Raw genomic sequence first — 15465 nt, forward strand, 5'->3', positions numbered from 1 at the left:
CTAAGAATAAGAACTGTGAGGTGGAAATGCTCACTTTGGTGATGGTGGAGAGAAACAAATAGAATCTGAACATAGGCAGTAGTCCCTTAGGAAGCATCAGCTTCTGCTTCTTCTTGATTACTTCTTCCAGTGGGGAGCTCAATATGTGGCGGGCAGCCCTTCCTTTCAGTCAACACTTCACGTATTGGGCAGGCCAAGTCTGTCTGCCTCCCCGAAACTTCCTCATCTCAGTCTCAGCTTCTCTCTCTTGCAGAGTTCTAAGCACTCTTCCAAAAGTGTGCCAGAAATTGTGCTGCATGTTGGGGACATAAAGATGAAAGATGTGAACTCTGCTGTCAAGAAGTGCACAGACTAGAGGCAGCTGGCTCATTCACAGCAGGAGTGCCACAAGGATGATGGGGTATTGCAAAGGGCAGGGCATGCAGGAACTGCAGTGCAGGAGAGCTCAACCCTGGCTGGGCATCACCATTATCCAGGGAGCTCTGAAAACTCCCACACTCACAGGGTCAGAGCATCCAGAGATTGTGAGGCCTGGAGTGCAGTGGCACAATCTTGGCTCACTGCAAGCTCCACCTCCCAGGTTCACACCATTCTCCTGCCTCAGCCTCCTGAGTAGCTGAGACCACAGGCGCCCGCCACCACACCCAGCTAATTTTTTGCATTTTTAGTAGAGATGGGTTTCACCGTGTTAGCCAGCATGGTCTCGATCTCCTGACCTCGTGATCCGCCTGCCTTGGCCTCCCAAAGTGCTGGGATTACAGGCGTGAGCCACCACACCCAGTGGCTTTGGTGTTTCTTAAAGATCCCCAGGTAGTTGTAAGGTGACTAAAGTCGTGGGCCCCAGGCTTAGTTGGGAAGTGCTTCATCTCTGAGACACCTGGATTCGAATCCCAGTTTTGCCACTTAACAGCTTAGTGGCCATGGATCTGCCTCTCTAGTCCTGTGAATGAGCAGGAGAAAAAAACAAGAAGGAGGGAGGGAGAGAGAGGGAAACAAGGAGAAATAGCTTGAGCAGTGCACCTGGCCATAGAACACCAGGGTGGGGCTGGGGGTGTCTTTGCAAATGGTCACATCACACCAGGCCTAGCTGCACCCCAGTACACCAGGCCGCCAGTACAGCTGTGGCACCCGCTCAGTCGTCTTCCTTTGCGGAACACCTGCTGTCAGGGTTTATTGCAGAAGGAGCCAAGATCACAACTTTATGTAGGCAACAAAATAAACCCTTACAAAACATGAAAGGATTTTTACAGCCACCCTATGACATGAGAACTGAGTACCCCCATTACAGAGAAGGAAACGGTTACATAGTCTGTCTAAGGCCATGTGAAGTGAAGGGCTGGACTGGAACTAGAATGTAGACCTATCTCATACAACACCCTGGAATGAGTCATGCCCAAGTGAAAAAGGAAACTACTGGCCGGGTGCGATGGCTCACGCCTGTAATCCCAGCACTCTGGGAGGCCGAGGCGGGCAGATCACCTGAGGTCAGGAGTTCAAGACCAGCCTGGCCATGGTGAAACTCTGTCTCTACTAAAAATACAAAAAATTATACGGGTGTGGTGGTGCATACCTGTAATCCCAGCTACTCGGAAGGCTGAGGCAGGAGAATCGCTTGAACCTGGGAGGCAGAGATTGCAGTGAACTGAGATCGCGCTATTGCAATCCAGCCTGGGCAACAAGAGTGAAACCCCGTCTCAAAAAAAAAAAAAAAAGGAAAAAGGAAGAGGAAACTATTAGAGTGTAGCTGTCTGTATTCCCTCCTGATCCTCTCACCTCTCTCCCCTCCAACCACTGTCCTGAATTTGTGTTGATCATTTTCACCCGTCTATATGCCTTTGCCATATGTGAAAGATTCCATACCCAGTACATTGCATCCGATTGCATGTTTTTCTGCCTTGTATAGACAGCATCATAGGAAAGAAATCCTCCTCTTGCATCTTGCTTTTGTCTACTAAAATTGTCTGTGACATTTATCCATTTGAATACATATATCTCTAATTTGTGTATTGTTACTGCTTTTCAAAATCCATGACTCTGCTGATGAAGTTTCAGGTTGCTTCCCGGTTTTTACTGTTACAGATAATGCTGCTACAACCATTTTTGTTCTGGTATACTGCACGTGCGTGAGACTTTCCCAAGCATGTACACCTGGGGAGGTTACTGGGCTTGGAGTACGGTGCTTTTCCTGTCTGTCGTGCAGGTTACCTTCATGCCAGCGTGAGCCAGTTTCTGTTGCTCTGTGCCCTCACTCACACTTGGTATCACCACATTTCACACATACAAGCCTACATTCTTCTTTTCTTCTTTTCTTCTTTTTTTTTTTTTTTAGACAGAGTCTCCCTCTGTCTCCCAGGCTGGAGTGCAGCGGCACAGTCTCAGCTCACTGCAACCTCTGTCTCCCAGGTTCAAATGATTCTCCTGCCTCAGCCTCCTGAGTAGCTGGGACTACAGGTGCTCGCCACCATGCCCTGCTAATTTTTGTATATATATTTTTTATTTTAGTAGAGACGGGGTTTCACCATGTTGGCCAGGCTAGTCTTGAACTCCTGACCTTAGGTGATCCACCCGCCTTGGCTTCCCAAAGTGCTGGGACCACAGGCGTGAGCCACCGCTCTCGGCCACAAGCCTATATTCTTTATACCGTCCCTAACAACCTTTTGGGAGAATAGTTGCACAGAGAACTGCAGCTAGACCATGTTCTTGGCTATGACATCCTTGGCAAAGCCCGGACGGAGGTCACTGAGGCAAGCTGTGCCAACATTGATTCAGAACATCCTGTTGCAAAACATGGAGTGAAAGACATGAAGCAAAAGAGGGCTTTGGAAACGTTTCTTGGCCATCTCCACCAACAATTTGCTTCAAGGTATCATTCTTTCGTCTTGACCTTTTTTTTTGAGGGACTAAGTAGGGAGCCCAAACTCCTATATTTACCCAGGGTAGTCCCAATTCAGGCCAGTTGTCCCAGTGTAATTATTAATAGTACCACCTTTGACTCTTCAAGGTGTTCAGACTTGAAAGATAATTTATATGGTCACCTTCTGTAGGAGGGTGGCAATTCACAGCAATTTCCTATCCACAGGTACTCTGCTGTGGCCAATGTGGGGATGACTGAATGATGGAGAGCCTGTGTTATACAAACCACAGGGGAACATTTGCCATTGTTTCTGCTATCGTCCCGCAATTGTTTAAGATGGAAGCACGAGCCCTTGGAAGCTTTCAGAGAAGAAGCTAGCCAGAAACTCACAAGCCCTTTCCTTGTGAAGATCTGGCCCGTGGAGTGCTGGCCATGCTCCCTGGTCACTGCCCATGGGATGGTCAGCTCCCGGGGCAGGTGGTGCTGAGCAGGTTGGCGGGTGTTACCCCTCCCAGTCTCCTCAAGATTAGAATCTGTTCCAGGCCACCAGACAGAGCTCTCTGCCAGCGCTCTCACTAGAACAGTTCCTGGACGTGCTTCGAGAGCTGTGGCCAAGCTCTTGTGACAACACCTCCTGGAATAACAAAGGGATCCTTTGTGGGCAATCGGCTCCAGCTAACAGCTTGTGGATGGCTGGACTCCCTCTGGCATTTTCTTTTCAAGACAGCCGCCCCCCCATTCCCATCCATTCAGCTCAAGACAATCTGGGATCGTACATAGATAATTGGATCATTTGTTCAACCTGAAGAGGTAGGTCAGGGCGGCCTTCCAACATCGAAACTTCCGGAGGAAATGATGGACACAATGGGAGGTCTGTGGGGGTGACAGCTCAGGGCATCCGCATTCGATGGTTCCCTTCCAGTAAGTATTGTGCCACCTCTGAGAGAAGCCCTTCAGCTGGCAGTGTGCTCGTGTGACAAGGGCTTATTCTTAGCAATAGGTCCACAAAGGATTTCCCACTGAGCAGCTTTGGAAACCTAGGCTGTTACTTGGAAGGGCAGGCCCATTGAGGATTGCTCTTGCCAATGGAGCTTCAAGACTCCTCTGGGGCCACCAACTCCATGAAGTCTTTGTGGAGCCACTGCCTCCCAGATGTTCGCCCAGATGAGAGTTGCACACTCTTGCTTTTGTGCCCCCTGTGTTATCCCCGTGAGTGTGTGCATATGTGTATCTGCCTCCATGCACATGTCCATATGTCTGTCACAGCACAATCACTCCCCCAGGGACAGCGACACTACCTTACTCTTCTGTGTTCTCCTTCCTGCACTGGGAACTCAGTAAAAGCTTGTGAAATGAAGAACAGAGTCAGTCTTTCACCTGGAGGTGGCTGGGCCCAGAAGCAGACTGCATGGAGTTATTCAGATGATATCGTCTCATCTCCTTTTGCCTCCTGAATTCTTCTCTGTTTCTTTTCTTTTCTGTTACTGTAGATGAATGTTCTCCATGTTGGGGGAGATGGCCACCAGCACCCCCAACTGGCAACATTGCAGCTCTGGAAATGAGGGCAGCTCCATGGTCTCTCCCCCGTCCCTTGATCACCCCTGTGGCCACAGGGTGGGGTGCAGTGACTAGCGGGTCCACTAGAATGCCATGATTGGATTGGGGTATAGCAGTTCCCCAAAGTGGGGCGATTGAGGTGGCCCTGAGAGACAAAAACAACAGACATCCAGGAGAAAAGCACTGAGCTTGAGGGACCTCTAGGAGGACAGATTCTGACCTGGAGACCTGGAGGGCTCCTGTGAGAGGAAAGACTGAAATCTCCAACCACCACAGGCTGAGGAGCTTGGGCTGGGCAGGTTTACAAAGACCACCCCCTCAGAAAGGACCGCGAGTGGTTGATCTGCAGGCTTTGAGCATGAGGCAGCAGCAAATGGACCCTCACTGGGACACCCAGCGGCCAGGTCCTGTGCAGGACCGGAAGTCAGCGGCCAACCCCTGCTCATCTGCTGGGGGACCGTGGTCTGCTAAGTGGCCCCACAGAGGCCCTCCTCCCATCAGGCTGGCTCCGGGATGACCGGGTGGTGGCCCTCACAGCAGTAGTTAACATTCTGGGAACCAGGCTCCCCGGGCACTGCCCCATTGCCTCCTGCCACATGTGCTATCTTGTAGATGTTAGGATTTAGAATCAGAAACAGGCCCTAAATTAAGCAGAGAAAGAGAGAGAGGGTGGGAGGGAAAGAGAAGAGGAGAGACTGAGGAGAGAAAGGGAGGCAGAGAGAGAAAATGTTGGAAGGACACGGGATAGTTGAAGGAAAAGATGAACAGCCGCTTTCGGGATAAACGGGCGCAGGACCGAGGCCTGCTGCTCTGCCGACCCAGGGCCAACTCCCTTCAGTCCCTGTGACTGCCCCGGGAGTCCAGTTCCCAGGACTAACACGGGCCGGTTCCTGCCCCTGGAATCAGGGATCAGGTTCTGTGATTGACCACCCCACCATGCGGACTTGAGGGGCCGCTCACTCAAAGGAAGGGTGAGAAGGAGGGAAGTTTATTGTGGACAGACAAAACCAGCAGCTCTCAGGCCCCACTAGCTCCATTTTCCAGGTAAGGAGACAGGCTTGGGCAGGGGGCAGGACTTGTCAACATCACGGTGACAGTGAGTGACAGTACTTAACCCAACTAGCTTGACTGCAGCACTACATTCTTAATCACGGTGTTTGCTCCCCATCCAACCAGGGATGGCTGCCCGGTGAGGACACCTCATTTGATCACAAATTGTAATTTAACAGAATAATATAGTGGTTAAGAGTCTGGGGACCTGTTAGAAAGTCACTACAGTTAAACAGGCAAGAGAGGAAAGGACTAGCCTGTCCCAAGGAAGTAGCTAGGATGACAGGAGGACATGAATCAGTAGATGCCAGAGAGTGTGAGAAGAAATCTGTCACGACTGAGAACTCATAGGACTGGGAAGGGAGGAAGGAGTGGGGTCTACATTGGCCTCAGGCTTCTGGTTTGGGCACTGGGTAGATGGAACTGCCCTTCACTGAGGTGCAAAGCCCAGGAGGAGGAAGCGGTGGCAGTGGAGGTGGGAGAGAGAGGAGTTTCATTTTGGAAATGTTGGGTTTGAGGTGCCTGCAGGACACCCAAGTGGAAATGCCTAGGGTTCAGTGGGTCCATGGGGTGTGGAGCATGAGAAAGAGCCATAGGTGGAGCTGGTATCCCCCAACGGCATGGTATAGTGTGAGGCTGGCAAAGGCCTGAGGACAGAGCCTGGGCATCATGGCATTTAGGGGCAGGGAAGCCTTCTCAGGTGAGAAAGCATCAGTAGCTCATTCTTTCCTTGCATGAGTGTGATTCTGTCAGCCTCTTCCTTCCCTGTCCACTCCCCCAACTTTGCCTTGCCCAGGTAAGCCTTTTTTTTGGACAGAGTTTCGCTCTTGTCACCCAGGCTGGAGTACAATGGCTCAATCTCGGCTCGCTGCAAACTTTGCCTGCCTAGTTCAAGCGATTCTTCTGTCTCAGCCTCCCAAGTAGCAGAGATTACAGGTGCCCAGCACCATGCCCAGCTAATTTCTGTATTTTTAGTAGAGATGGGGTTTCACCATGTTGGCCAGGCTGGTCTCGAACTCCTGACCTCAGGTGATCCATCCACCTTGGCCTCCCAAAATGCTGGGATTACAGGCGTGAGCCACTGTGCCCGGCCAGGGTAAGTCATTCTTAACATTTCAGCCTCCACAGTCGTTCCTCGGCACAGCCTTGCCTGGCCTCCCAAGCATGCTTTCATAGGCTCCCATGCTTTTCCAGCACAGGACTTCTTACCTTGCAATAACCAAATCATGTCCGTGACGATCGCCCCTGCTGGACTGTAAGCTCCCTGAAAACAGGGGCCATGCCTACCATGCTCACTGTTGTATCCCTGACGGAGGTGGAGAAACTCCCCCTCTCACTCTCTTCCCGTGCCCCGCCTTTTCCAGGGATTCGGATTGACTGGGTGAGTTTCCAAGACGCAGACGGGGACAGAATCACAATCAGTGTATGAAACTGACCCACATTTCTGTGGTCCTTCTTCAGCTTCCTTCATCAGGCCCACTGGGTCAGGAAGACAGCCTGGACTCTCTTGCAAGCTGGCATCTTCTCTCTCTTGTCTTCCCACAGAGTGCCTGGGTACTTGGCAGTGCTCCTCGTTTGGGCTGCAGCCCTTGGTAAGACCCAATCTGGGCTGTGAGGCTGAAGCACATGGCCCACCCCATGCCAAAAGCAGCCTGTCTTGGGGAATCACACAGTCACCCAAACTTGTAACAAAGGGGCACTTTGGTCTCTTGTTTATTTTCACCCTCACAGCCTTGGGAACCTTATGGAAAGAGGGATCACTGGAGGCCAAGATTTGGCCATTCCCAGGTCCTCTGGTGAAATCCCATTGAATAGACCCTTTCCCTTGTTTAACCCCTGTTCAGTGAATGAAGGAAAGAAGGAGGAAAGGGATGCACAGAGCAGAGCTTCAACTCTAGAGTCATGATCATTTATGAGTGTCTGTCTCTGGGGAGATCTGGTCCTAGACCATTCAGATACCATATGGATCCAGGGCTTTGCTCCCATGGTACTGCGTGGCAGACAATGGGCCCTGTTACAGCAGTTCCCACAAGCATTTGGAAGGCTCCTCTGTCAATCTGCCAGCCAGACAGTGGTATAAACCTCTGCAACCTAAGCACAGGTTGGGCTGGGCGCAGTGGCTCACACCTGTAATCCTAGCACTTTGCAAGGCTAAGGCGGGGGGACCACTTGAGGTCAGGAGTTCGAGACCAGCCTGGCCAACATGGTGAAACCCCGTCTCTACTAAAAATACAAAAATGATCCGGGTGTGGTGCCAGGTGCCTGTAACCCCAGCTACTTGGGAGGCTGAGGCACAAGAATCGCTTGAAACTGGGAGGCTGAGGTTGCAGTGATCCAAGATCATGCCACTACACTCCAGCCTGGGTGACAGAGTGAGACTCAGTCTCAAAAAATAAAAATAAAAACCAAGCTCAGGTTGGAACGTCTGCCGGGTCTGTTAGATATTCAGCATTTTCTTGGCCCATGAGTAGCCTCCAGATCTAATAAAATGTCTTTAAAACTATCTGAAACTGGCCAGGTGTGGTGGCTCACATCTGTAGTCCCAGCACTTTGGGAGGCCGAGGCGGGCGGATCACGAGATCAGGAAATCGAGACCCTCCTGGCTGACGGGGTGAAACCCCATCTCTACTAAAAATACAAAAAATTGGCCAGGAGTGATGGCAGGCACCTGTAGTCCCAGCTACTTGGGAGGCCGAGGCAGGAGAATGACATGAACCTGGGAGGCAGAGCTTGCAGTGAGCCAAGATCGTGCCACTGCACTCCAGCCTGGGTGACAGGGCGAGACTCTGTCTCAACAAAAAAAAAGTCTCTGAAACTGCCTGCATGCTGGAATTCACATCAGTCCTATAAGCTAGGTGGCACATCTTGTTTTACAAAAGGGGATACAAGCTCAAAGAAATCCTATCATTGGCAGAATACCCAGCACGAGTAACAATAATTAACAGTAATGAATGATAGTAAATGGTGCTACCATTGACTGAAGACCTACTATGTGCTAGGTACTCCATTCAGGCTTCTACATGTTTCTGTCACTCATTCTTCGCAGTTGTCCAAAGAGGTTGATGCCATTATTTTACAAATGAGGAAACCGAGAATGGGAGAGATAGGTGACTTGCTAGAGTTCACAAAGTTAATGGGAAATGGGGTCAAGGACTCGAACCCAAGTCCGTCTCTAAGGCCTTCTTCCTTTTACTGTGCTGTTCTCCTTCCAGCTGGTGGCAGGAGGTGCAGCGAGGATTCTGTGTGTAGCAGGAGGGACCCAGACAGGCCCGACAAAACAGATTCTGAAGGAAAAGGCTGTTAGGCCTGGTCCAGGAGTGGCAGCTTCAGAAACCAGGGTAAAGGAATTGCCTCATTTGTATTGCATGCTGGGCCAGGTCATGTGCCAGCCACTTCCCAGGGGGTGGCTGGGCATAGTGGTTCATGCCTGGAATCCCAGCACTTTGGGAGGCCAAGGCAGGGGGATCACCTGAGGTCAGGAGTTTGAGACCAGCCTGGCCAACATAGTGAAGCCCCGTCTCTACTAAAAATACAAAAATTAGCAGGGCGTGGTGACGGGCGCCTGTAGTCCCAGTTTCTCGGGAGGCAGAAGCGGGAGAATCACTTGAATCTGGGAGGCAGAGGTTGCAGTGAGCCGAGATTGCACCACTGCATTCCAGCCTGGGCGACAAGAGCAAAACTCCGTCTCAAAAAACAAAACAAAAAAAGAAAAAAACCAAGAAAATAGAAACCCAGGGGGAAACTGGCCAGACCTGGGACCTGGGCAGAGTGGGGACAAAAGGCGAGAAAAGACCTGACATTCAGATGGCCATTCCCCACCGGAAGCAGATGCAAAGGACTCGTGCTGCCCAGAGACACAGGGCAGGGCCTGGCAAAGGCCTTAGCTCTGCAGAGGAAAGGAGAAGCCCTGAGAAGGCCTCATTTGGGAAGGAGATGGGCCAGGAGACCTTGAAGGTCCAGTTGGCCCTGGTGGCCCTGAGTGAACCTCTCTCCAGGGATCCTTCTACATCAGCAGTGGGAGAGGGAGGGAGAAGAAAGAGGTAACTGAGATTTTTCTAAAAGATTTTGTTTTATAAAGCATTGTGACTGACTGAGGCTTCTGCTTGAAACATTAAAACCCATCTGGGAGTTCGTGTCTCTCTCAGGCTGAACTGGAAACTCCTAACACAGCTAACAAAGCCCTGTGTGCTGTGGCCGCTGCTGACCCCACCTGACTGTCCGTGTCTCCAACACATATCTCATGATGCAGTGGTTCTCAAAACTTCCCTTCCCCTTCTCCCTAGCATGAGAACCCCCTGGGGGCTTTAGAAACGCACCCATGCCCAGGCCCTAAGGCAGACCAGTATCTCTGGGGGTGGCATCCTTCTTCCTAAAAGCCTTCCCAGGTGATTCCGTGTGTGTCTAGGGCTGAGAACCCTGCCACTCAGCCTTCTCCGTCATCCTCTCCTGCCCAAATCCTCCTATTCTCCAGGCCTCAGCCAAGTCTCTGTGCGGGGTCTGTTCCAGAGGAAGCCCTCCCCGACCCCTCTCCCAGAGTTGTATTTGGCACAACAGGTTGGGTGGCCCATCTGCGCCTGTGTTCCCATGGCACCTTGTGATTGTCCGGAACTGCTTGACACTCACCTTTCTCCCTGTGACTGTGATCTCCCTGAGGACAGGGGCCTTGTCTGGTGGTTCACAGTTGCATTCCTGCACCTGACATATGATGACTGTTCAATAAATGGGCTGAAATATTAAATATCAAGTTAAAAATCTGTCTTCCTAAAAATTTCCCTTAGTCCCTGATGTTCCCACCTTCCTAATTAAACGTGAAAACCCACTTCTTTTCCATTTTTTAACTTTCCCCAAATGTCTATGGATATTGGCCCTTAATTAGCGCTTTTGAATCCCGCTGGGTCCTCCCTGTCCTCCTGAGCAGGGAGCTGGCTTTCTGTTCCTGCAAACATTAGTGTTTCCCCAAATAGCTCCTAGAAAAGGAAGCACAGCTTCTCCACAAGAAAAGACAGTTTGCAAACAAGAGCTCCGCACAGGCAGGCTCAAAGGCAACTGAAGCGGTTCCCTCTCTGGGAGATGTTTAAAGCACCTTCATTTAGGATCACAGAGAAGTTTAGTCAATACTCACCCATTTCCTCCTCCACCCTTCCTAAGAGGAAGCCAGAACGGAGCTCTTGTCAGAGAGGGTACCGGCCGCAGAACAGCTTCAGGAGAGTAGAGGGGATGACACATGTTGGAGCGGAAGAAGATGAAGGTGAGAAGCTGCCAACAGGGCATTAATTGGCTTTGGAACAGCTAAGAGCCTCACCCTGGCCCAAAAACCCCGAGGCAATTTCCGAAAGCAACTGTGGAGGAAGAGGCTGCCCCTTTCTCACCTCCTCTGAATGGGCAGCTTGGAAGTGGGAAAGAGGGCCAGGAATCCATGGGGCATCCTTCTCCCGCCAACTGCCTGGGGCCTGGAGGGAGGCCAGGCGCTCACCTCCTGGGGTTTGGGATTGTGCCTGGATATAAGGAGCTGCAGCCCCCATCTCCCCATTACTGAGAGGAGGTGTTGAGAGCTGCCCCGGCAGAGCTGGGGCACAGGGATGGCTGCTGCTAAAGTGTTGGGTGTGGACAAGTGGTCTTTGCTGAGTTTCTGGCTCCACTGACGTTTCTTCTTAGCTCAGTTTCCTTATCTGAAAATGAAGGGATTTTTGGACCAGATATCAAAGGTCTCTTCAGCATTGCTTCCTGGGGCTGGTGAGAAAACAGGGAAGCAGGAGGGGAAAGCCCAGGAGTGGTTGTAACTCAAAGACCGGCACTGAGCCCCTGTCTGGGGGATTGGGCATGTCCTCACAGTGGTATCCAGGCTCTAGACTGGGGGCTCAGATATAAAAGGGGTGGCAGGTCTACCCCTACATCTTGTATGAGTCATTACATGAAGGAATCGGGCCCAAAGAGCTTTAAAAGACTCACACAAGGTCACACAAGTAGTGAGCATGGAAGCTTTCTCTACTACATGGATGGCAGGTAGATTTACCTTCATGCCCAACTCTGATAGATTGGCAAGGGCTGTTGGGAGCATCATGTGGAGGAAAGAGTCTGTGTTCTATTAGCAATGTCTGCCACACGCTTGGAAAGAGGAAATGGCAACAAGACCACCACATGTTTACCGTAATTACTAATTATTTACTAAATTGTTATTGAGAGGCTGCTTCATGTAGGGCACTGGTCCTTATACTGGAGATTCAGTGATAAACAAGAGCAGCTCCTGCCCGTAGGAAGTTTCCATTCTAGAAGGGGAGACAAACAATATATATGTGAACAAATGACTAAATAATATCATCTCAGCTAGTGCTAAGAAGTATAAGGAAGATAAAATAGTGCAATGGGATAGGCAGTGGTGGTGTGGGAGAGGAGGGAGGAGATCAAGGCAGCCAGCAGGCAACATTTAGGCTGAGACCTAGATACTGAGAAGGAGGCCTCCTTGTGAGGAGCTGGAGGAAGAGCATCCCGGCAGAGGGAACAGCCAATGCAAAGACTCTCCAAGAGACAGAAAGACCAGAGTTGAGGCTGCTTAGAGGGCAAGCAAGGGGGCCAGTGGAGGGGATGGGAGCAGCGAGAAAGCCAGCTGCCTGCTCAGTGTGACCATTCGGATGTCTGACAGGCCCCCCCAATTTAGCCAGTCCAGCACGACACTCTCAGTCTGCTTCCCCATCACCCCTGCTTCACACACAACAAAACCTGCTCCTCCCCAGGTCTTTCCCTTCCCTTCCCAGCAAATGACATCTTTGCCCACCCTGTTGCTTGGTCCACTGTGCTACAACCCTGGCCATGCCACCATCAACTCTCTCCTGCAGCCTCCCCGTAATCCTCTACAAAAGCCCCCAAAGCACTCATCAAACCAATCCCCTCATTGCTTACTGCCCAAGGCTCTCTTCCTCCCAGTTTTGTCTTTTTTGCAGCTATCCCTAACCCATGAACCCACGAACCCAGGAACAGATACTTTATCATCTTTTTAAAAAGAGAATCTGAAGTTGGTTATAGCCATAAGAGCACTAAGCACCAATTCAATCCACACATATTCCTCTAGTTGCCCCCAAACAAACAGTGTTTCCAGAGTGGATATGAGGACTGGGTATTAATGATCACAGGACCATTTATCAGGCCCCTGCAGTGCTCCTGGCTCCCTGGCCAGAGCATCACAATAGCCCTGCAGGGACGGCATGATTTTCATCCCACTTTCATTCATGCAGAGATTTAGACTCAGAAAGGTTCAGCTTCTTATCAGAAGTCCCAGAGCTGGTAAATGGCTGAGCCAGGATTTGGACTTAGGTCTCTCTGATGCCAAAGCCCAAGCTCTTACTTCTGCATCAAGTTTCCTCCTAGACTCAGATGGGCAAAGAATGATGGGCTCAGAAAGAGACACCTCAACCTCAGTCCAGATGTTTCCCTTTTATACCAAAATCAAAGGTCAGAACCTGCTCCCTGGGTTCCTTGGGACCGCCTCAGCCTGGAAACAGGAGGGGTAGGACCTTCTGCCCACCTAACCCCAACAAAATGAGGCATCCCAGCTCTCCTTATCTTCCTAGCTTTCAGTCTTCATCCTTCCATCTGCACCTTCCCAAGTCCTTCTTTTGCCAGGTGGTCACCTTCTTGCCCTGGGCTGTTATAGCCAGTACCCCAGTTTTCTCCAGGAAGCATTCCCGTGGGAACCACAGTGCCAACATCCGGTGAGGACAGGCCCTCCGTTACCTGCTGGCCCTGCTGCCTCTGCTATCAGAACCAAGAACAAAGGAGCTTGGTGCCTGCCGCCTGGCTGGCTGTGTTTGTCCAGGGTGAGGCCTTGCCTGGCACAGATGCTGAGCAAACAGAAGTGCGGCTTCACAGATCCGCCTTACAATGAGTGGGACTTTAGGGGATGTGTTGCTGCCAGGCCACCTGCCGAAATATCACTGTGCCCAACCCCAGCCAGCACTCCAGGGCATGGAGGACTGCAGGGCAAGGGGACCCATCTCTGAGCCTTAGGCTTTTCGGCTCTACAATGGGCGAGTCGTACAAGATGATCTCCAAGAGCCCTTCTGTGGTCTGGAGCCCTGAGAGATGTTTCTGAAAGCCCATAGGGCTTGAGAACAGATCTTGGTGGCAAAATGCTGAGGGTGGTGTGGGGTTGGAAGCCAGGCTTCTGACTCATGGCAGTCCAGGCCCCAGCCCCATGTACCCACACATGCCTCTGTCTCTGACCAGCAGGACTGACCTCTTTCAGAGAAATGTCCTTCAGCACTGGATTTATGACCTCATTCACTCTCATGGAACTTCCAGGACTAGAGCTAGGGCACTTCACAGTCAGAGGACTAAGTGTGCCTGTGTTGCTTCTGAGGTCATTCAGAATCTAACTTCTCACTCTCTGCCTGCAGAAATCAGGGTAGCTGGGGAAGGCTCTGAGGGACTGTGGAGGGAGGTTTCTCCAGTTAGGACAGGAGAGCTGCATGATGATGGTGATTCTCAGAATGTAGGTGCATCAGAACCACCTGCTTGTTAAAAATACAGAATCTTGGACCCCAAACTCCAGAGGTTCTGAGTCCCAAGATTTGAGGTAGGAAAGGATAGCTTAGAATTCTGAGTTTTAAACAAGCACCTAGGTCCTCTGTAGGTTTATGATGAAATGTATTTAAAAGCTATAAAGTCCTGGGTTCAAATCCCACCTCTGCCACTTTTTAGCTATGTGACTTGAGAAAGTCACTGAGCCTTTCTGGATGTCCGTTTTGTCTGTAAAATGAGGCTGTATAAAATAACTTGCAATAAGTTCGAGTTATTGTTTCAGAGTGTTGATTGCACTGTGTAAATGTTTGTGGAGTGAATGGGACAGAAGTCTATTTGCCCAAACCAGAAACCTACTGTTCTCCTTGACTTCCTCACCTACCACATCTCTCCACCAACCAATCACAAATTCCTGTGAACTCTATCTGCTACATACACTTCACACCTGCCAGCTTCTCTCCATCCTCAGGGCCATGACGCTAGCCAAAGCCACCATCTTCCCCTGCCTGCGCACCGCACAGCACCCTCACTGGTCTCCCTGCTGCCACCATGGCCTCTGCCCATTCATGCTCCCCAGAGCAGCCATGCTCATCCAAGATCATGCCCCTACTTCAAACCTTAACTCTCAGGAAGGCCTTATCATGAGTCCAGAACAATTCCTCCTTCTCCCAACACCTACTTCTAAGAACTCCTTTCAGTCCCTCTTACACTCAAGCTATTCTGAACTTCTTTCGGATTCCTCCAGTGAATCACAGTTTCTCTTGCCCCTAGGTCTTCATACAAAGAGTATTTGCTCCCCTCCCCAATCCTCCGGAACACACATCTGTCACTCACTACTCATCCTTCCTATTTCAGCTTGAATGCCAGTTCTTCAGGACACTGGCCGTCGCCCTCACGTACGCTCGGGAACTCTTCCTCCTCGGCAATAAAGCTCCTTACACTCTACAGCGATGACTTAATCCCACATCCTCCACTGTCTTGTCCATTGCAGTAGCACCCGCAGGTACTAGAGTCTGACACATTGTGGGCGCTTACAAAGATGTGCTGAATGAATGACTAAATACTCAGCCCAATGAAAGAATGAAGAAACGATAAAGTAGTCCCTGGTCACAGGATACATCGCGGTGGGGGTCCCCCCAAGTAGGGCTAAGCTACAGCCACATGAGGGCGTTGCAGGGCAGGCGCGGGCCACATGGGGGCGCCCCCGGTCCATCTTAGCTGGTTGGCACCTCCTCGGACTGAGGTTCAGTTACCAATCGCCAATGGGCGCCAGGGAGCGGGGTTCTCTCTCTGATGGACGGCATCGCTCCGCCCAATCTAATTCATCTTTTCCTTAGTCCCGCCCACTCCGAGCCCCTGAGACCCCGAGGGTGGGCCTGGCGGAGACACCGCCAACTGAACTCCAGCTGAGTGCTCTCGAGGCCGAACCAGCGGGCCTGGCGGTCTGTGAGTGGGTGGCCAGCCGCTAGGGGCGGGGCCTTAGCGTTGAC

This window comes from Macaca fascicularis, chromosome 2 (assembly GCF_037993035.2).
Source record: "Macaca fascicularis isolate 582-1 chromosome 2, T2T-MFA8v1.1".
Taxonomy (NCBI): domain Eukaryota; kingdom Metazoa; phylum Chordata; class Mammalia; order Primates; family Cercopithecidae; genus Macaca; species Macaca fascicularis.